At 33.8% G+C, this 23,160-nt stretch overlaps 1 pseudogene; it reads right to left on the minus strand.

Moving 5' to 3' along the window:
* On the minus strand, positions 7,359–22,882 carry LOC100626931 (annotated as a pseudogene).

A 23,160-nucleotide genomic window follows, 5' to 3' on the forward strand; every position in this document is an offset into this window, starting at 1 on the left:
AAGGGCTTAATCTCAAGAATATATAAACAACTTATACAACTCAACAGCAAAAAAGCCAATCAATCAATGGAAAAATGGGCAAAAGACCTGAGATATACAGATGGCCAGCAAACACATGAAAAAATGCTCAACATCGCTGATTATAAGAGAAATGCAAATCAAAACTACCACAAGATACCACCTCACACCAGTCAGAATGGCCATCATTAATAAATCCACAAATAACAAGTGCTGGAGGGGCTGTGGAGAAAAGGGAATCCTCCTGCACTGTTGGTAGGAATGTAAGCTGGTACAGCCACTATGGAGAACCGTTTGGAGATACCTTAGAAATCTATACATAGAACTTCCATATGACCTCGCAATCCCACTCTTGGGCATATATCCAGATTGGAAATGTAAATGAGTGAAACAGGCCCAGGGTGGCTGGAAACATTGCAAAATGCATGGCCTGCCTAAAGGTGGCAGCTGCTACCCAGCAACCATGGATCATTGCCACATTGGAATTTAGAACCAGGTTTGGCAGATGTTACAGCATTTGTGGAAAAGACAGAAATTTGTATTTTAATGTGAACTCTAAATTTTTGAATGTTGATGTTAACAGCAACGACAAAAAAATCCTATGAACCAAATAAGTAAGTTAGGAAGTTCCTGCTTCTTAAGTGAACAAAAAAAGCTTTCTGTACTTGACCTATGACTTGCCCCTCTCCAATTTTTATCAAAGCCCTTAAAAGTATTTTAAACATTTTTAAGTGACAGTTATTTCTCATGCCAGTTTTTCCTCAGGTGCATTAAGAATAAAATTTATTTCCTGCCAAAAGCAATTGGTTGAGGACCAAGCAACTTTAATCATACAGGTAATATGATTATTTCTCAATAGTCAAATGTTTCTCAGTTGATAAGGAGGAAGAGTATTTAAAGGATTATTTTTTTAAAGTCAAGGCAGTATAGGCATTTTTCAAAACAAAGAGAGATTGCTTTCAAAATATAATTTTGCCTAAAATAGATGGTCTCTTTCCATATCTCTTTCATACCTCTAAAAGATCTCTATAGCTGTAGGCATGGCTAAATTACATCAACTCTGAAGCCAGATTCTCAGATTCTGAATCCAATTCTGGTGTTATTAGATATTCACCTTTTGTGTCTTACCCAAAATTCTTGAGTCGCAGGTTCCTCATCTATAAAATAATAGTCATTATGGAACCAACTTCATCGGCTTATTATGAGAATTTTGCAAGGAAATATTTTAAAGCTATCATATTAACAACTGAAAAATTAAAAAGTGATCCATACACCTTAATTATTATGTCATTTGAAGTCATTCTTTTCTTTTTCTTGGTTTATGTGGAAATACTGCTGTTCATGGCAGAAGACATGTTTTTCTCTCAACTGAAATATGAAACGTTTGTAGCAATCATCTTCTTGGGGGAAAACAGAATTCTATTCACTGCTGCACATATTTAATGTATTTTTTGAGATTACTCTACCCCCCCAGTTGTTTTAAAATAACCATAAAATTATGTCTTTGACAATTATCTAGTTATTAGACACAAATGGATACATGGGAACTCAGAGAGAGTGAATGATTTTCTTTGAGACCAATCAATCAATCAATCAATAGTGGTAGAACTGGAACTAATTTTGGGGAGGGTTGGAGTGTGTTTCGCTTTCACTATATATTTCTATCTAAATGCATTTCAGTAGAAATTATAAATATTAAAAATTCTGAATGTCTTAATTCATAGATTTTCCTTTAAATTGGAAAAAAAAAAAGACTACATTAACAAGGAAAAAAACACCATTATTTTTATAGGGAAATTTCGTCAGTTAAACTATAGTGTGCCAAACATTTGGGTACCTGTCAACTAATTCTACTTGATTGACATAGTGTGCATTCACATCCAAATATTTCTGCAATTTGAGATCGTTTTACACATCGACGTTTAATACAAACGATCAATAGAAACTCATATTCCATAGGCATGACGAATGAGTCAACAAGTTTATTTTTGTTTCATCTAAATAAATATTTCTTAAATGTCACATTTGCACAGCATTCAAAGTTTTAAGCAAACACTTGTGAAGCATGCCCCTGTGATACTGATGGTTGAATATATTATCTTGTCTCTTTCTCTGAGGAAAACACTGTAGTTGCCAACTTTATAGGAACTAAGAGAAGTTCTCTGACCACATGAGATGTCATTTCAAAATAGATTTCCTTTGAAAGGATGATATTATGCTGAAATAATATGAGATTTATCTTTATTGCATACTATAGAAATAAGGAAAATACAATGCCATAGAAATTGTTATTTTAATGCTGTATTCAAAAGAATAAAAGTTAAATATAGAACTTTGAATTGCTTTTCTCTTCTCTCCTCACTATAGTATACGTCCGTATTCTGGTGATTGGGAACTTCAACTTCACACAATACATCCCACTAATGAGATTGCAGAAACATTGTGCTCTCCATCATTTCCTTATCAGTGACAGTCAGTCCATTAAAAGCTCTAACCTCAAGAAGTGAATTTCAGTTTGAAACTTTTGCATTCTGAAAATGGTCTTCCCCAAACCGTTAACAATTAAGATGGATGCCACATTTGGTGACAGTTCAAGACACTCACCTTTCTAGAACTGTTTTGAAACCAACAACAGACCTATTATCTTTTTTTACAAAGGGACTTTATAGTGCTTTTTAGTGAATTGTGAAATTCTGAAGGAAGTTTTATTTTTATTTACCTGTTTTTGTTTTTTTACACAATGTAGTATTACATGCACCATATATCTTTGTGGTCTACATTGGAATTTCATCCTTTCAGAAAAATCAAGTAGACCTACTAAAAACAATTTTCCTTTTGAGATTGGCACTATTTGTCCTTCTGAGAACAGGAAGGTGATGATTTATTTCTAGATCCTTAAGAGTTTTGGTTGCAATAAGTTAGTTATGCTCATATCTGAATGTCAGGATTGTAAAATAATCAAAATAGCCTTTCTAAACTTAAGGTGGAGGAATTTAACAAGCCCAAGCACAAAGATATGGCATCACTTCCTGACAAGGAAGGAGAAGGAGATTCCTGCCCTGACTGACATCCAAAAGAAATAACCATGATTATGAAGCATGGCATCTGGGGTGGGGGGGTTAAAGTCTTCCTATTTCAGGTTTTTTTTTTTTTTGGTTTTTTTTTTTTTGGTCTTTTTACAGTCACACCCACGGCATGTGGAATTTCCCAGGCTAGGGGTCAAATCTGAGCTACCATAGCCACAGCAATGCCAGATCTGAGCCACATCTGTGAGCTACACCACAGCTCACGGCAGTGCTGGATCTTTAACCCACAGAGTGAGATCAGGGATGAAACCCACATCCTCATGGACACTAGTATGGTTCATTAGTGCTGAGCCATGACAGGAACTCCTGAGGTAATTTTATAAATTGTGAAAGTGTAAAAGTATCCTTCTAAGACTATAGTCAGAACATGTGAAAAAGAAAGAAAGAAAGAAAGAAAGAAAGAAAGAAAGAAAGAAAGAAAGAAAGAAAGAAAGAAAGAAAGAAAGAAAGAAAGAAAGAAAGAAACTGAATTCAACTCCAAGACCCAGTCTTAGAAGTTTCAGAAAATAATAGGAAAAGTCATCTGAAAAGTTGCTCTCACCCACCTAGGAAAACACACATATCCTGTTGTTGCCACTGCCAAAGACTCTGGGCAAAATGGGAAAAAGACCTGAATAGACATTTCTCCAAAGAATACATACAGATGGCCAACAAGCATATGAAAAAATACTCAACATCACTGATTATTAGAGAAATGCAAATCAAAACTACTGTGAGATACCACCTCGTACCAGTCAGAATGGCTATCATCAATAAGTCCGCAAATAACAAATGCTGGAGAGGGTGTGAAGAAAAGGGAATCTTTCTACACTATTGGTGGGAAAGTAAATTGGTACAACCACTATGGAAAATAGTATGGAGGCACTTCAAAAAACTAAATATAGAACTACCATAGGACCCAGTAATCTCACTCATGGGCATATATCTGGACAAAACTTTCCTTGAAAAAGATACATGCACAGCTATGTTAATCTCAACACTTTTCAAAATAGCCAAGACATGGAAACACCCTAAATGTCCATCGGCAGATGAATATACATATATACAATGGAATACCAAGAAGATGTGGTATATATACACAATGGGATACTACTCAGCCATGAAAATGAACAAAGTAATGCCATTTTCAGCAACATAAATGGAGCTAGAGAGTGTCATACTAAGTGAAGTAATTCAGAAAGAGAAATACAAATACCATATGATACCACTTATTTGTGGAATCTAATGTTTTGCACAAATGAACCTACCTACAGAAAATAAAACAATCTCATGGACATAGAGAATAGACTTGTGGTTACTGAGAGGGAAGGGGTGGGAATGGGATGGACTGGGAGTTTGGGGTTATTAGATGCAAACTATTACATTTAGAATGGATAAGCAATGAGTTCCTTCTATACAACACAGGGAACAATATCCATCTCTTGCGATAGAACATGATAGAAGATAAGATGAGGAAAAGAATGTATTTACATGTATAACTGGGTCGCTTTGCTGTAAGAAGAAACTGACAGAACACTGTAAATCAACTATAATAGTAAATTAAAAACAATTATCTCATATCATATATATATATATATTTTGATACTAAGAGACTCAATCAATCCTTCTAAGGGTTGAGGTAAGAGTATTTTTTTTTTTAAAGAAAATCTTCAGAAAGAAATTTTTTTAGTGAATCTACTTTAAATAAAATTTTAATTTTACCTTCACAATATACTGGAAAGATAGCTTAGGGAGTGGGAGGAACTGGGAGCTTGGGGTAAATAGATGCAGGATGTTGCCTTCGGGATGGATTAGCAATGGGATCCTGCTGTGTAGCACCAGGAACTCTTGTCTAGTCAATTATGATGGAACACGGAATGTGAGAAAAAAATGTATACATGTATGTGTAACTGGGTCACCATGCTGTACAGTAGAAAAAATATAAATAAATGATAAAAAATACAGCTTAAATTCATAATTCAAGATGATTTATATGAATTTATATAATATTTACATTAATTAAAACATAGTGACTGGCATATATGTGTGGATAAATAAAGTCAGTTGGTAAGCTAAATACTTTGTGTCTAACAGAATATAAATTTGGGTAAATAAGTAAAATATGTTGTAATACCCACTTGAAGAACAGCATCTTCTTGCTACAAACACTACACTTAGTCTTAGACATAGCTGAAAAACACCTGATTTTCAAAGGGTTTTTTTTGTGGTTTTTTTTTACTAAAACAAGAGATATTAAATTTCAGAATGATGAGGTTCTCATTCTGTGTGTCATTATGGTAAGTGTACATAATTATTCTCCAAATTTTTTTGGTATCTGCACAACAATATGTAATTATAAACTAATGCTTTGCATCTGAAAATCACATTGGTCACTTTTTTCCTCTAATTGTTGGGTTAAAAAATCTTTATGATTTATAATCCGTGCTTCAATTACAGTTGAAACTAAGACTACCTGAAAGAACTTGGTGCTGGAAGTATTCAATTTTGCCATGTATATGGCTGTCCAAGACTACTCCTTCTTTCTCTCTCTGTCCTTCCCTCTTAGATATATTTTTCAACAAATATGTGTATTTCAAAGGCCTTTTTTCGAATATTAGTGTTACTATTTTGTTGCCCCTTTACGCTTTATGCTGTAATAAAATGCTGCTCATCACTCCTGTACCTTGTTACAGAATCTCCATTGTGGATTACAGAATGTTTCATGACATCTGACCTGGAGATGGCTACTATGACTTGCAACATAGTATCTACAGAATAAATCCAAATACATCAAAGATAGATAGGTGTAAAAAGATTATGTTAACAAAAAATAAGACATAATCTGAGAAAAACTAAAGCAACATGCCGTTCTTAGTAAACAATATAGTTTGAAGAATATGGATATTACAGTGTCTATATTTGTGGTCACTCACCGAGAAGTGCAGTGAAATGCAATTCAAGTGCATTGAATTAGCCTAGCCAGATTTTGATGTCTTAAGAACACTCTCTGGGAGTTCCCAGATAGCATAGTGGGTTAGGGATCTGGTATTGGCGTTGTCACTGATGTGGTTCTGGTCTCTGCTGAGGTGTGAGTTTGAGCCCTGGCCCAGGAACTTCTGCATGCCATGGGCACAGCCAAAAAGATTAAAACAACAACAACAACAACAACAAAAACACTCACCAAGTGGGCAGCTTGATTTTTTTCCACTGATATGGGATTAGAATTTCAATTCTCCAACTAAGAGATGAGTTATATCAATCCAACCCGACATAATTAATTACCAATTTAAAGTATTATGTTCATAAATTTTGCATACACTCTGATTTTATTGAATTATTCGTTATTTTTAACTTGACTCTCTATTCCAAGGCAAAAATAAAAGGCTTTATACTGTATTATAGTAGCTAATATAGAAGCTAAAAGACCCCAATTTTAGCTTCTTTTCACATTTACAATCATAAATCTGTTAATAAATCTGTGGATTGACATATGTATTCCTGTCAGGTTTAGATATATCTACTTCTATTTATATTTTCCTTTGACTTTTACTAAGCATTACATTGAATTTATCATAAATAAAAATATATTTTGATTTAATTGCTATTTACTAAGTGAGATTTGAGATTTACTTTTTCATAATAATTTAAATAAATTTAATATAATTTATATAATTTTTATTATTCAGTCGGTGGTTTGACACAGCAAAGTCCTTTCAACCTATATCCCAGAAATGTTTAAATTTAGGAGAATCGGTTGATTTTCAATATATGAAAAATTCCTTTCTAAAGTCATATGACTGTACCTTTCAATGTGGTAGTTTTTGTAGATTTCTTTAAAGATTTCTTCATTATTATAGTCATTATTATAGTGTATTCAGTATTCTTCTCATACATTAATCAATGTTGCTAATACATTTTAACATAAATAATTTTATTAATCATTAAATTAGCATAGAATTATTAAAAACATACCTCATCATTTCACGATTTTTATGTCTGGATACATCAAGCCTTTCCCTTTAAATAATTTTCCTGAAGAGATCTGACAAGATTTTTTTAAAAATTTGAATGAAATATGTCTTCTGCCTTTTTCCACTTTATTTCATATTCACACTACAATAATGAATCTTTTAAAGTATAAACCATAGGGGATTCCATAGGGATGATGGGGGGAAGATTAGAGCTGTCAAAGACTGAAGGACAGACGGGGTTGGAAATCAGCAAATGGTTTTGACAGGCTCTTGAAGTTGCTGTCGTATTACAACTACAGCTGTGTTAGGTCCTCAGATGGATCTTCCAAGTATGGCGTTTGGCCATAAACTGGTTGATGGGACACTTAGATCGGCATTCAGAGTGTGCCATGAAGAACATATGGGGGAAACTGGTGTCCAAGTCAGGGCCTTCCATGTGGCGCTGTTTCAGTGAAGCCTTGGGTGTGGACACATCAATGCATTTGAGGAAGTAGGGCTTCACCATGGCCCCACCTGCCACGTCGGAAACACCAATGGGAAGTTTTGGCTTGTTCTCACAGTGCACGTAAGGTGATAGCCAAAGTGTTCCTGCTGATAGTTTTCCAACCTGTGTGTTTCCGTGGTTGGTGAGGATTTAGGGGATCTGAGACAACCCATACAGCATCTCAGCTGCTGGCTTAATTAGGTCGCTCTGGCTGGGGTTGTAGTCCAACTCTTCATCAGGCTTCAGATTGAGATCATATATAAAGCTTGTCCATAGTGAAGCACCTGCTCATTGAGGTCACTGAGGTTAAATTTGTCCTGGATGTAGTCTTCATCTATTTCACAGAAGAATTCATTGCCACCAAACCCACGAAACACTTATTTTTATGATGTTTAAATCATTTATTTTAACCTTATCACTTATTTTTCATTACTGATTTCATGATGCTTCTCTGTCTCTATAGTTTTCTCTAGTGATCCTAAAAGTCTAAAAAGACTAAACATTCATGCTACGAAAGTTAAGGTTTTTTTTTTTCTTTTATTTTGTTTTGCAAAGCTTGTCATAACTAAAATGTTTTTCTACTTGATTTAATGAATTTTAAGCAGCAATACATGTGAATAATATTTTTGATTTCTACGTACTTTTAACTTTTGAGTGTATTATTTGTGGAAACGACTGTCCGAATGAGTTTAACTTGGTGGATTGATTTTACAATCAGAAGATACCTGCTTAGTCAGACTCAGATTAAAAACAAAATACCATTAACCTAGAAAACTTTCATTCAGTCACTGTTCTAGTTAACTACTCTTTTAACTTCTTAAACCAAAGATTAGTGTTGTCTTTTTTGGCACTAAAGTATTAATAAATAATGCATTATATACATTATAGATAACTGATTCTCATTGTGTGAATTCTCCTCAATTTTGTATGGCTTCTCCAATGCCTGGACATTTATGTGGGTAGTTTCCAGATTGGGTTTACAAATAATGCTGTAATGAATATTCTAGCACATGCCTTTTAGTGATCTTATAAATGCATTACTATTGGATTTAGGTTTAAATACAGGTCTGGAATTGATGATCTGGAAATGTGTATCTTCAGCTTTTTTAAATACTGTGAACAGTTTTTTAAACTGTTCTTATGCTTGAGTTTTGAGGTACGTAATTGACTGTGATATTTAAAAGAAATATAAAAATTCAGCTTTTACTTTCTTATTTCATAAATGTGTGTTTTAAGTTTGTAATATTTTATAAAATTTTGTCATTAATGGCAGGTCTTATAACATTGTGGTAAGAAAATGTGATGTAGACCCTTATTATTTATACACTTTTAAATGTGCTGCAACTTATTTTCAAATGGACAAAGTATGTTGGAAAAATAGAAAGGTGGATAGATTGAGAACATAGTTATGTAGAAAGAACAGCCTGTAGTTTAGTAACTAAATTACTGAATTTCCTTTATCTAATACTTTCTTGTTTTGTTGAAGTGGTTTTTTGTTGTTGTTGTTGATACTATCATTGTTTTTTGTTTTTGGGTTTTTGTTTTTGTTTTTGTTTTTTTTTTGTCTTTTTGCCTTTTCTAGGGCCGCTCCTACAGCATATGGAGCTTTCCAGGCTAGGGGTCCAATCAGAGCTATAGCCACTGGCCTACGCCAGAGCCACTGCAACATGGGATCCAAGCGGCGTCTGCGACCTACACCACAGCTCATGGCAATGCCAGATCCTTAACCCACTGATCAAAGCCAGGGATCGAACCTGCACCCCCATGGTTCCTAGTCGGATTTGTTTCTGCTGCTCCACATGGAAACTCCTCACATCTCCATTTTAAACTGGTATATTTGTAAATATCAATTCACATTTCCTTTATTCTTCATCATGTTTTAAATAATTTTTCTTGTATATAAATATTTATTATAACATGTTTTTTTCAAATATTGGGGTAATTTGGTTTTAACTGTCTCCATATTTGTAGATCTTTCATCTTTAAAAGTCAGATTTTATACTTTGTTTTTGATTCAGGAATAACCAAAAAACAGATTATTGCTGAGATATTTTTAAATATTAATAGTTCTTATTATCTCAGGGCTTCTAGTGTAGCTATAATTTTTAAGTTGTGTTTTTACTTTCTTAGCAATTTTTTAAATCTCACCTAAATTCATTTTTGGGAGTTCCTGTCATGGCTCAGTGGTTAACGAATCCGACTAGGAAACATGAGGTTGCGGGTTCCATCCCTGGCCTTGCTCAGAGGGTTAAGGATCCAGCGTTGCCATGAGCCGTGGTGTAGGTCACAGATTCGGCTCTGATCCCGCATTTCTGTGGCTCTGGCGTAGGCCGACGGTTACAGCTCCAATTAGGAGAGGATTTCCCTAATTGGAGGATTTCCCTAATTGGAGGATTTCTCCAATTTCCCCTAGCCTGGAAACCTCCGTATGTCGCAGGAGAGGCCCAAGAAATGGCAAAAAAGACCAAAATAAATAAATAAATAAATAAATAAATAAATAAAAATAAATTCATTTTGACTCATTAATACCTAATTTTAGCCTGTAATTCCCATCTAGTTATTGCTGTTTCATAGACATTATGTATTTTTATGTGACTATGACAGCAAAAGATTTCCTGAAGTATTTCCTAGATCATTGAGTCTTTTCTTTTTGACACATATGTACAGGGATCCTTCTGCATTGTTATCCCAAAGTGAGCACCTTGAGTTTCTCCAGATAATTCTACTCCTTGTATTGCGTAAAGAGAGGAAAATATCTCCTAGGGAATATGACATGTAGCCTAACTTAAACTTTTATTTTAAAATTATAGTTTCTTGCCAAAATAATACATGAAGATACTAACAGCTCATCATTTTCCCATTCCTATTTCACTGTTAACCTTTTTCTCTCTACTCTTGATTTTAATGCCAATACAAATTTCCAAGATTTTCTCTTTCTCATTGTTTCTCTTGGTCAATTTTCTCCTGTAACAACCCCCTAGATATGAAGATTTCTTTATTATCCATCCTACTACTTTTCTCTTTTTTATGCTACAATTATATTTATAGATTTAGGTGTGATACAATTATAAACATAATGTTTACTCAAAATAATGATTCTAACAAGCTGGTTTTCTCTTTCTTCAGACCCAATAAAATTATATTGAACACAAAAAATGATTCAGATTTACAAAAGAAAGGGAACAGGAAGGGAAGAAGAATGGACAAAATAATAAAAGATGGTATAGACACAAAGCTGATGGAAATATACTGACTGAGGAAGTAGAGAAGAAAATAAGTCTTCTTGTAGAAGAGACATAAATTCATATTTGGGAGCTGAATAGATCATGATTTTATTGTCATTAAATATTGGGGGTTTTTTATGCTGCATTAGAAAATTAAAATATTTATAGAAGGAAACAGCAGACTTATCAGGAAAACTATAAGGCAGTAGTTCTCACACTTTGCCTCCAGGAGCAGGAATATCAGCATCACTTGGAAACTTGATAGTAATGCAGATTCTCGAGACCTATCTAGACCTGCTGTTTATTCCAAGTTTAACAGACTCTCCAAGGATTCCAATTTCATGGGAAAGTTTGAGAACCATTGCCACAGTGAAGTTTTACCTTCGTGGTAGAGTCATGGATGTTCACTAATGGATTAATATGTTTTTCAATATTTCAACTGTAGTTTACAACACAGATGTGAAGGTGATAAGATTTTCCTTTTAAAAAGAATACTTTCACAGTCTTAACAGTGAATGGATTAAAGAGGGAGTTTACTGAGTCGGGGATGTTTACGGTCCAGACCAAAAAATTCTAAGCACAATAAAAGGGGCAATTGGGAACCTGTACTTTACGCCTAATTTTTTTGTTAACATAAACTTCTCTAAAATAGTCTATTAATTTAGAAAAATAATAAAAGTTGTATTGTATCTTAATCTACCTGGGCAGTACCTTTATTAATTTGAGATAATAAAAAGTCATTTTAATCATTGATTAGTTTTTTCAAAAATAGAAGTATGTAACAGAGTTTTGCATCCAAAAATATATTTTTCCTAGAATGAGGACTGAGCTATATAACTATGGCAAATTAGAGTGGATTATATTTATGTAACTAATTTCTAATACAGAATCTTCTCATTAGAATTTTTTATCACTGCATTTGGTTTTTTTTTGTTGTTGTTCCTTTTTTGCATATTGCCTTTATTGTGCAGGAAATGTTTTACTGATTGTCTTTCACCATTTTTTCAAAAGAAAAATATAGCAGTTGTAAGTTTAACAATAAAAGAGACAATTACATATGCTCAAAATAAACACATTCCAGTGGGCATAACAGTAAAATTTCCATTTCAATTAAAATCTGTTGTCCTCAACTGTGAATTTAGTTTGTCCTTAACAACTCAACTGTAGGTATGATAGCTGTCACAAAAAGGACCTGAAAACTACTCCAAAGCAAGAAGGAATGCAATGGAAACATGCTCTTTATTTCACTAAGTGAAAATAAGTGAGCTTATTAATTCTAGAGTGTTAAATACTTTATATGTTGTAGGAGGCACAAAAACTAAGTTTCTAGACCTTAGCAAACAAAATTTTATTATGGAAAAAAATGGTGATTCAATAGGCCAAGTGAATTTTGTTTTGTTTGAATACTTAAATTCATCTGTCGCATATAAACACAACTGAGGACTAAACTGATGTTGCAGGTGGGGTTATTTTTTGATAAACAGCAGAACATATATTCCTTTTCATATTTTAAAGTAAACTTAATATGCTTTTCTTTTCTTGAGCTATGAGACTGTCATTTTGTACCTAGATCAAATCAATACTGGTAGACATAAACAAAAATAGTTAGCATGCATTTTAAGGAAAGGCTTTGGTATACATGGAAGGTGTGACAAGGATATTCATGAAGTTGTGAAGCCAAGGTGTGATATTGGCTGTCAGGAATATTTGTGGCCAAGACCTGGTTTTTATACAGCAAGACTCTTGAGGGGAAGGGATCTCAGGTTATTTGAGTAAGATAGCATTCACTGGAAAGAACTAGACTCCCAGTCCTTGAGGCAGCTCTGCAGTCTGAGACCCTGGTATAATAACGCCCAAGTGACCACTCCATTGGGATAGTGATGGAGTCCTGCTGTACTCAGGAGTAACATGATGGTCTGTACAGACATCTTCAGGCTGGGCCAACTTCATGGAATTGGATCATGGACAATATGCAAATTAATTGTCAAAATAGATTGAAGAATTTTTCCCATGAGTATATGGGCTAAGTATGAGCTTGCTCTAGCCACAGCTTTGTGGTTCCTAAGCATAGAGCATTTTTCACAGCCACAGGTGGAGAAAAGTGAGAGAGGACCTCCAAACTGAGGGTGGGGGTTGACAGCAAACAGAAGGTACTTGTTCCAGGGATTAGTCACTTCCATTAGTAATGGCCCAGATCACTGTTTGTCTCTGGGTTTTTGCATCTCATCTTTCTGATCCCTGCTCCTTTTTGCATAATGGCAAGCACTTGCTAATCAGTTGTATTTGGTTTTAAGAGCTGTAATGTGCTTTTTCTGATAAACCAACACAGACATGCATGAGTCTTGGCAATACGATGGCTAGTAATCAACCTCTGCTGACCCTCAACTCATACTGTTTGAATTTGAAGATTTTATTTATGTTACGAGTTCAATATCCCCCTCTGGCACCGACTCCCAGGCACCCACTCTCTGTTCTCACACAGAGGTGGCTGTTCATCACTACAAAGTCCTAAAAAAAAGAATACACGGTGTTGGGCTCCAGGCCAGATATACTCAACTTTCACACTGGGAACATCCTCCTGCTCTTCTTGGCGACCATCAACTTGTTGGTGAGCTATTTGAAGTGCAACCACATCTAGCTTTTCTTGGCTGCCAGAGGAGTCACCCTGCTCCCTGCCAGCCTGTAGCTCTCACTCCAAGGAACTCATCTGGTGGTCCACTCAGTACTGAAGCCTCTTCTACAAGTTCTGGATATCAAGGGAGCTTGTCCTCCTGCCAACCCCTCCTCATGGACCCCAACCCAAACTTACTACCCAAGAGCAATCTTTAACTCCTTTCAACAGCCACTCTTCCAAGGAGAGGAACAGCAAAGGCCCTCTGTTCCCAGACATAGACCTATAAAGAGTGTGAAGACTGAAAGTGGGGAAAAGGGGGGTGAAGATGGAGGATTCCCCCTGAAGTTCTGCAAAGTCTGCCTAAAGTAGTTCTAGGGGATGTTCCCTGGTGGCCTTGTACTCAAGGATTTGGTAGTTGTCACTGCAGTGGCCCAGGAACTTTCAAGGCCAAAAAAATAAAAAAGGAGCTTGTTATGATATTGGATTTGCTTTACAGAACAAAAAATTAGACTATTGACTAGCACACAAATATTTTTAAAATGTACAAATAAATTTATTGATATCTTTGGAACCCCTTTTTAAACAAAAGGAATATTAAGAATGTTTCAGGATATAAATTATGTGTATATCAGGATTACTGCATCATGCAATTTATATAACATTTTATTAGATTTTTATCTGTTTCAAAAAATATTGGCTACTGATATTTAAAATTCAATATATATTTATAGTTTCCTTAAAGGATTTTTTTAGAGAGCTTCAATTTTTGACAATTTAGAAGTTATAAACACTTTTGGCTGGCTACTTGGTAAAGTACCACATACTGTGAACATTACTTTTTGTGCTTTCCAAGTCAACACCCGGCTGCCTGTGAACCTGACCTACACAGAGCAGTTATTTTGGTTCTTTAAACTGCCTGCCAAATTGTTGCAGGAACTTTTTGATATGGGCAGATGGACACTTCAAAACAAATCATAAGATGATATTTGGTCTCTGAACTTACCTTTGAATTCAAATCTTTGAATAGGAATGCTAGCTCAGATTGAATTTCAGGTCTGACTAATTGTTTTGATATTCCTAGGCAGTTCTAATGGAACATATTTGATCAAATAACTAATATGAACTTTACTTCTTATTAGTTGTATAATGCCCCTTCTGGGTGCTGTGGTAAATACTCTAAAAAATTAAGGATAAATATTAATCTGTAGCTCCTACCCAGTATAAGATGAACAAAATATATATTAAAAAGAGACAACAACCCATTTCTGAAGATATGCATGCACAGCTTACTATCAAAATGCAGTAGGACTTTAAAATTTGTAACTTCTGGGCAAAGTCTATGAGATGTGAATATGAGCAAAATAGATAAATTTAGTGTTTTTAATGAGGTAGTTATGTCACAGACTTCAAACTATGACAGAGATTTCAAGTAAACAAAGCTAAGTGCATTGATTTAAGCAGTTCTTTCCCATTTATTCATATACCTTTGTCTTATTTCAGAACTAGCTTTCCTTCCTTCCTTCCTTTTTCCTTTCATCCTTCCTTTCCTCCCACCCCCTCCTTTCTTCCTACCTTTCCTTCTTCTAGCTACCTCTTTAAACTGTAAAATGGATGGTTTAAGATTAACCTAATTGATGACAATTAAACAGCCACTTATGTCCATAACCCAGGATACTTCCTTTGGCCACTGAGATCCAAGTACATTTCATATCTTCAATGGAACAATGTTTGTTATAAAATATTATATTTTTCCATTTAATTATAATCATTACAATGGGAAAAATGCAAATCAAAACTGCAACCATCATGCACCTGTAAGATTCAAAAAATGTGAAAATTTTGATAGCATAATCTGTCGGTGAAGTTAAGAAGGAAAGAAGCATCTTGTTGTTTTGTTTCTCAGAATGTTAAATGAGGAAACAGACTTGGAGAGGATTTTGTCATGTATGTATTCAGGTTTCGATCTAGCAATCCCTCTTCTAGCAATCTGTCCCCAAAGCTGAAAGGTACACTGACATGAATTTGAAATGACATATATCAAATGTTTGTCAATGTAGCATTATTGCTACTAATACCAAAATTGGAATCAACCCCCAAATCCAAAAATCTAACCCAAAATCCAGCGGTTGTATAAACTGCATTATATCTACACACTGGAGTACTATGTAACTGTGAAAAGCAGTTTGGAAGACCTCTATGTAATGGATTATATATTGCATAATTTGGAGTATCAGGTGTTAAGTGATAGAAGCAAGTTACAGGAAACTGTATGCTATGCTACCTTTTTTGGTAAGAATGAGAGGGGGCTCCCTTTCTTGCTTGCTCTCTCTCCTTCACCTCTCTTTTCTTTCTTAATTCTGTCAAAGTTTATGTACATTTTTTTCTTATTTTCAAAAAAATAATTGAAGGAGAGAAGAGAAATTCATAATTAGTTACCTAAAGGTAATTGCCTAAATGGTCTCTCCATTATTAAAAGTGGGTTATTGAAATCAAATACTATTGTTGCACAGCTATTTTTCAAGACAGTTTTGTCAGTGTTTGCCTCATGTACTTAGATGCTCTGATGTTATGTCTTTCTGGTGGATTGACTCTTTTATCAATACATAATGTTCTTTATCGATTGTGATAGTTTTAGATCAAATTGACAATAAATGTGAATTATAATTAAATGTTATTAGCACAGATTCATGAAATATATCTTCTCTTTTTCCTTATTTTTTGAAACCTTATACCTATAGTCATAGTTATTCATATTTGATAAATTAAATTATATGAAAAATTGAAATTATAAACAAATGGAAATATATCACTCAGTTTTTGTTTTCTTGCTAATGGAGGAATCTAAGCAAAAATTGTAATTTTTAATTCATTTAATTGAATATAAATTTAAAGTATGGAATAAGTAATTCAAGAATAAAAGAAATATAATAAATGCTTTTTATGAAGTTAAATACTCTTAAGTTTAAATTGAATTAAATTGAATTATAAATCTATAGGTAAAACTTGTAAGTGTTACTAGAACTAATTATCCTGCTCAATACTTGGATCCTGGAATAAAGTCCCTCAACATAATTTAATTTTTATGATCCTTGTGAATTAGCAATATTAACTATTTGAAAACATGATTCTTTTCATATGTGTTTTATAAAAGGAAGCTTTATTCTGTAATAGCTTAAATTCTAAATTCATAAAGGAAAATATTTCAAGATCTTTACTATCTTGATCATTTCAACAGTTTTTAAAAAAAAATCATCTGTTTTTAACAAAGACATCCTTATCAGGAAAAGATAAGTTCCACTAACAAATTAAATAATCAATGATTATTTGTAATTATATTTGCTATTAGTAAAAAGAAATTGGAGAAAACTAGTCAGCAAAGGAAAACTATATTCTTTAATTTGTAATAAATTTATTCATAAAGATGTGTCATATGATAACTTGTTGTGAAAATAAGTAACATGACAGGTAAATATTAAACCTATGGAGGTGAACTAGAAAGTACCTGGATAATTATTATATAATTATGGATTTCTGGGGTATGATTGGAGATACCAGCCACTTTCCATTGGGAACAAAACTAAAGTGACTTACACTCTATTCCCTGAAAAACTGAGGAATTTAAACATAGAAATAGAATAGTTGGACACTATATTCCATAAGCGAACATATTTAAATGTTGATGAGTTTTTTTGAAAATGAAATCAGAAAGATTTTAAGATTTTTAAGTTTAAATATTGGAAATGAGCATTAATATACTTTCTATGATAAAGTTATTTAAATCTTACTCTTGTATATTCTCAGTGAAAGGTGATTCTCATTTTTTACTGCGGCTAATGTAATGAAATCATATTTTATACAAAACAAAATTTTTCTAACTTGAAAAGTCTAATGAATTAAATTAAGAGCACATTTGAATTGTAAGTGTGGCTATTTAGACTGTGAAGGCATAATCAGGGCACAACAACCCACTTGGTGAAAATTTGGTGTAATTGAAGGCCAATTATTTTATTTGCTTGTAATTCACATGGTATATACTTGCAAATTGAAGCAGCTGCTAGCCAAGTAACTAGGAAGAAACAAAGAGCCTTGGGTGGGTGATATTTCAAACTCAGTAGTATAAAGCAAGGAAAAATAACATTTTAACACACTAAAAAATGCTAGAAGAAATGTTTATATGCATGATTGCAGTTTGGTAAAATTCTTCCATTCTAATTTTTTTTCATAGTAATACAATAACAAGCATCTTTATTTATCCTATAAATCACCATTACTTATAAATAAATAGGGTTGTAGTTTTAAAATATTTGCTTTTATCAAGTAATATACACTCATTAAAAAAAATAACATTAAAGAATATTTTATATTACAAATCAACAGTGTCATAGCATTCCTTCAATTCTAAGTCTGTTTTCCAGATAACTTCAAAAATGTTTATGCTTTGGTTATTTCCCTTTCCAAACAATATGAAATATGAGTTATTTTCTGAATTTATTAATATCAGATAACATTTATTTTTCCCCTGATATCAAATGTATTTAACTCACTCAAGTCTTCATTTCCATCTTTTTTTGTCAGTTATGTTATGGTTTTGTTTTTTCTATCAGTTATCTTTAATATAAACAATATGGTTAAACCTCAATTCATTTTTCTATCATCCTTTTATTCATACCTTATAAAGTATGACAATTTCAATGCCCTTTATTCTCTACCCAATTTTCTCCACAATCTTCTTTGTATAAGTTATATTTTTACATTATCACAGCTCTTGGATTTCCATTCTATCCTTTAAGCATAAGATCTTTCAAAAGCCTGAAGATTGACTCAAAATTGAAAGAAAATAAGCATTTTTATTATGGTTGCAAACATATTGAGCAATAATCTTTGTTCAATTATTGTCCCATCTTTAAGAATCCAAAGTCAGAAACCAAATACCACTTGAGGAGAAATGTTAGGCTGAAAAAATTTTCTCAGTTAGTAAAAAATCATTTTAAATCATATTTGGAAAATAATTTTCATCCTCGGTTTCTGTCATTTTGAGTTTACATTGACCATTTAAAAATTTCATGTACAGGAAGTCCCTTGGTGGCTCAGTGGTTAACGAACCTGACTAGGATCCATGAAGATGCGGGTTCCCTGGCCCTGTTCAGTGGGTTAAGGATCTGGCGTTGCCATGACCTGTAGTGTAGGTCGCAGATGTGGCTCGGATCCCGCATTGCTGTGGCTGTGGTGTAGGCTGGCAGCTATAGCTCTGATTTGACCCCTAGCCTGGGAACTTTCATATGCTGTGGGTGTGGCCCTTAAAAAGCAAAAAAAAAAAATCATGTACTTCTTTTATTCTCAACATTTTTTTTTTTTTTTTTTTTGTCTTTTTAGGGCACACCCACAGCACATGGAGGCCCCCAGGCTAGGGGTGGAATCAGAGGTCTAGTTGCCAGCCCACACCACAGTCACAGCAAAGCGGGATCCCCTGGCAATGCACATATTTAGCCCATTGAATGAGGCCAGGGATCTAACCTGTGTCCTCATGGATACTAGTTGGCTTCGTTAATCACTGAGCCACGACGGGAACTCCCAATTTTTCAGTTTAAATCATCTTAGCATTATGCTCTACTGCTTTTTTTCTTTTTCTTTTTTTTCCTCAAAAGCACCTGTCATGATTTGCGCTGGAATTTCATTGCTATCTTTGTTGGGTTTCCTCTGTTTGTCTTTTATTATAATTTTCTTTTGCTTAATTTACATAGTTTTTTCCTTCCCTTAAGATTATAGTAAAAGTTCTACCTATATGTGAAATTAACAAGTAACATTTCTAAGTCCTAAACACTATAATGTTCATTGTATAGCTTAGGAAAATCTTTAAAGATGAAATATATCCATATATTTAGATAGTGTCTGTTTCTCCCAGCTGATTCATAAATAAGTCGGTCTTCTAGTTAGGTCTGTACACCTGAGGTATTTCAGGATGAGAAGACACACAGGGTAGTCTATTCTTTACACCTGGTCATAGCAGTTTGCCTGGCTCTTGACAACACAAGAGCCAAACTGACAAAGCTTTTTTTCTATGATATCCACATTCAGAGTATGGGTTTATTTAGGATTTAAATATTTTTTAAATTTTTAAAATGTTAATTTAGTGGTAATAATAGATTCATTAGTAGAAATAAGAAATAATACAGAGGGATACCATGACCTCATTACCCATTTCTCACAATGGTGACATCTTAAAGACTGTAGAACAATATCATAACCAGGGTATTCATTTTTACATAAGACATGTGACTTAGGTGGAGGCTCACTTTTTTTCCGAACCTATCAAATTGCCCTAGTACCATTGGTTGAAAAGGCTGTCTTTTCTCCATTGAATTATTTTCACTTTTGTCAAAAATAATTTGGGCATATTTGTGGATCTATTTTTGAATTCTGTATTCTCCTCTATTGGCTAATAGATCCATTGTTCCACTCACACCACATGATCTTGATAGTATAAGCCTTAAAATTGGGTGGACTGGTTGCTTCGACTGTGTCCTTCATTTTCTAAATTCTTTTATCTCTTCTAGGTCCTTTGCTGTTTTCCATATATATTTTAAAATAATCAACTCTAAACAAAAATCCTTGCTGATGTTTTGATGAGTGAGAATATATATTTATTTTATTTAAGCTACCCTGTCTTTGGTACTTTGTTATGATAGCCTTTGCAAAGCTAACAAAGTTATGAAGTTGAATCTTCCAATCTACCAATACTAAAAGTCTTTCCAATTATTTAGCATCTCTTTGATTACTTTCACTGGCTTTTTTTTAGTTTTTTAAATATAAGTCTTGTAAATATTTGATATTTTAGATATATTTCATTTTTGAATGATTGTAAATGACATTTAGTATTTTATTTCAGTATACTTTGTTAATTCCTAGCATATAGGAATGTAATTAATATTTTATGTTTATTTTATATCCTTTTTGCTTGTTGAAATTTTTACCTTTAAAAGGGTGTTTTAGAGTATTTGCGTCTTCCTAGACTTTGGTTTGTACATAATCTTGTCATCTTCAGATAGAGACAATTTTATTTCTTTCTTTCCCATGTATCTTGCCTTACTGCACTTGCAAGAACATGCCATACTGTGTTAAATGAGAGTGGTGAGAGTGAATAGCCTTGCCTTGTTCTTGATCTTGAGGAGGGAAATTTGTCCTTCCTCAAATTTGTCCCATTTGTCAAGTGCTGTTTCTGCATTGGATTATATGATCATGCAATTTTCCTTCTTTATGAATGGGTGAATTACACTGGTACTTTTTGAATATTGAACTGACTTTGCATGCTGAGAATGAATATCAATTGGTAATGGTGTATAATTATTTTTATGCATTGCTATATTCCATTTATTAATATTTTGCTAAGAATTTCTACATTTATTTTATGATGGATATTTGTCTGTAGTTTTCTTTTCACACATTGTATTTTTCTTGTTTTGTCATTGCTATAATAGTAACTTCATAGCAATAGAAATAAAATTCTAGTATTTTATTTCAAAGATTGTGATCCTCATGAACACAATCTCTGGTTTCTCTCATTAGAGATGTGGGGGTAGGGAACTTACAAGTCATATATTTTTAATTTAGCACGTGCAACTTATTCCGTGGAATCATATGGTCATGTGTCATGTAATTGCGAACGGGTGCATTATGCAACTACAGTAAGGGGTGGTGGGAAAGTACAAAGAAACTTGCTTCTAATAGCAGACATAAAACCGAATGTCTGTGTAATTTAGAACAAATTAGTTTACTCTCAGGAGCTGAAGTTTCTATGCTGTAAAATGGGAATTATGATCCAACTATTAAGAGTATTGAGGAGATCAAATGAAATAATATATGTAACATCTTGCAAGAAGACAGATTTTTTTTAAAGTGTAGCTGATTTACAATGTTGTACCAATTTTTACTTAATAGCAAAGTGACTCAGTCACACACACACAAATACACACACAAACACACACAGACATATATACACATTTTAAAAAATATTTCTTTCCATCATGATCTATTATAGGAGATTTGATATAGTTCCCTGTGCTATACATTAGGACCTTATTGTCCCAAATTCCCAGTCCGTCCCACTCCCTCCTCCTTCCCCCTTCACAACCATAAATCATTTCTACATGTATGTGAGTCTGTTTCTATTTTGTAGATAGGTTCCTTTGTGCCATACTTTAGATTCCACATATAAGTGATATCATACGGTATCTGTCCTTCTCTTTCTGACTAACTTCACTTAGTATGATAATCCCGAGTTGCATTAATGTTGTTGCAAGTGGAATTATTTCATACTTTTTTTTATGGCTGATATGGAGGTTCCTCAGAAAATTAAACATAAAACTACCATATGATTTAGCAATCCTATTCCTGAGCATTTATCAGGACAAAACTGTAATTCAAAAAGACACAGGCACCCCTATGTTCATTGCAAGACTATTCACAATAGTCTAGGCATGGAATCAACCTAAATGTCCATCGACAGATGAATGGACTAAGATGCAGTACACATATACAATGCAAAGAGATTTTTAAGAAGCTCAATGTAAAATTAACTATATGTTTCTCAATCTATCTATCATCTATAGAAAGATTAAAAAGAGAGAGGTGGATATGGGCTGCAGATAAACGATTTCCGTTTCCAGCATTGCATCCTTAGGGGAAAATGTAGACTAGGTTTTGGTGGATTTGACTAGAAAAGCAGAATCCAAGTTGTTCATAAACAGTTCATAGCAAGGACACATATGCTGTTTAAAGTTTTTTTCTGAATGGTGTTAGGTGACTTGGGCCTCAAAAAGACGTGAGCATAGAAAAAAAGGAGCTTTGTGTATTGTCGAGACTCCTTAATGAAGACAAATTTAAGAGACAGCAACCCAAGGAAAGCTGGCTGAATACTCCTACTTTTGCTCTGATTGTTAACACCACACTGACATATTTCTGTCACTTTTATTAAATAAAACTTAGTCTTTACACATTTGGGTGGGAATGGGGGTAGGTCAGAATGGGTGTTTACTCTGCCAATTCAAAAACATCCATTAGTTCTCATTTACCTAATCAGTTGATTTCAGCTCCATTTTCCCGTTTTTTTTTCTTATCTCCCCACCCCCCCCACCAGGAGATTACAGACCTTGTTATTCATAAATGGCATAACTTTGTGCATACTTTACCTTTATACTCAAAAGTTTTCTTTACAATCAAAGGATGACTTGGCTGATTATGAAATTCTTGCATCACATATTCTTCCCCTTATCGTATTTTAGACACTGATCAAACTGTCTCCTTGCATGAATATTACTGTGAAGAAGTTGAATCCAACTTGATATTTCACACTAGCAGGGGGCGTGATTTTTCCCTTGCCTCCTCCTGGGATTCTTTCTTTGTACCTGAATTTTAATATCCTTATTGGAATGTGCTTTGATTTGGAATGTTAGGTGTAAATGTTAGGTGTCATTATTTCTCAGAAATCTATGAGCCCCTTCAGTACGCATATTCGACTTGGCTTTATTTCAGAAAAAAAAAATGTTTAAAAAATTATGCTTTAGACTCTTTCTATATTTCACTGTTTCCTCTGCTCAGTTCTTCCTAAAAATATCAGTAATGCATGTTAGATATACCTTGTTTTGTAAGTCTATCGTTCCTTCTGTGACCATTTTTACATTCCCCCTTTTCTCTCCCCTCTCCCTCCTTTCTCTTTCTTTCTCTCTAAAAGTTGCCCTTATAACTATTTATCAATATCTGAAATTTTTGACCTATAATGAGCATTTCT

Source organism: Sus scrofa, chromosome 16 (assembly GCF_000003025.6).
Source record: "Sus scrofa isolate TJ Tabasco breed Duroc chromosome 16, Sscrofa11.1, whole genome shotgun sequence".
NCBI lineage: Eukaryota > Metazoa > Chordata > Mammalia > Artiodactyla > Suidae > Sus > Sus scrofa.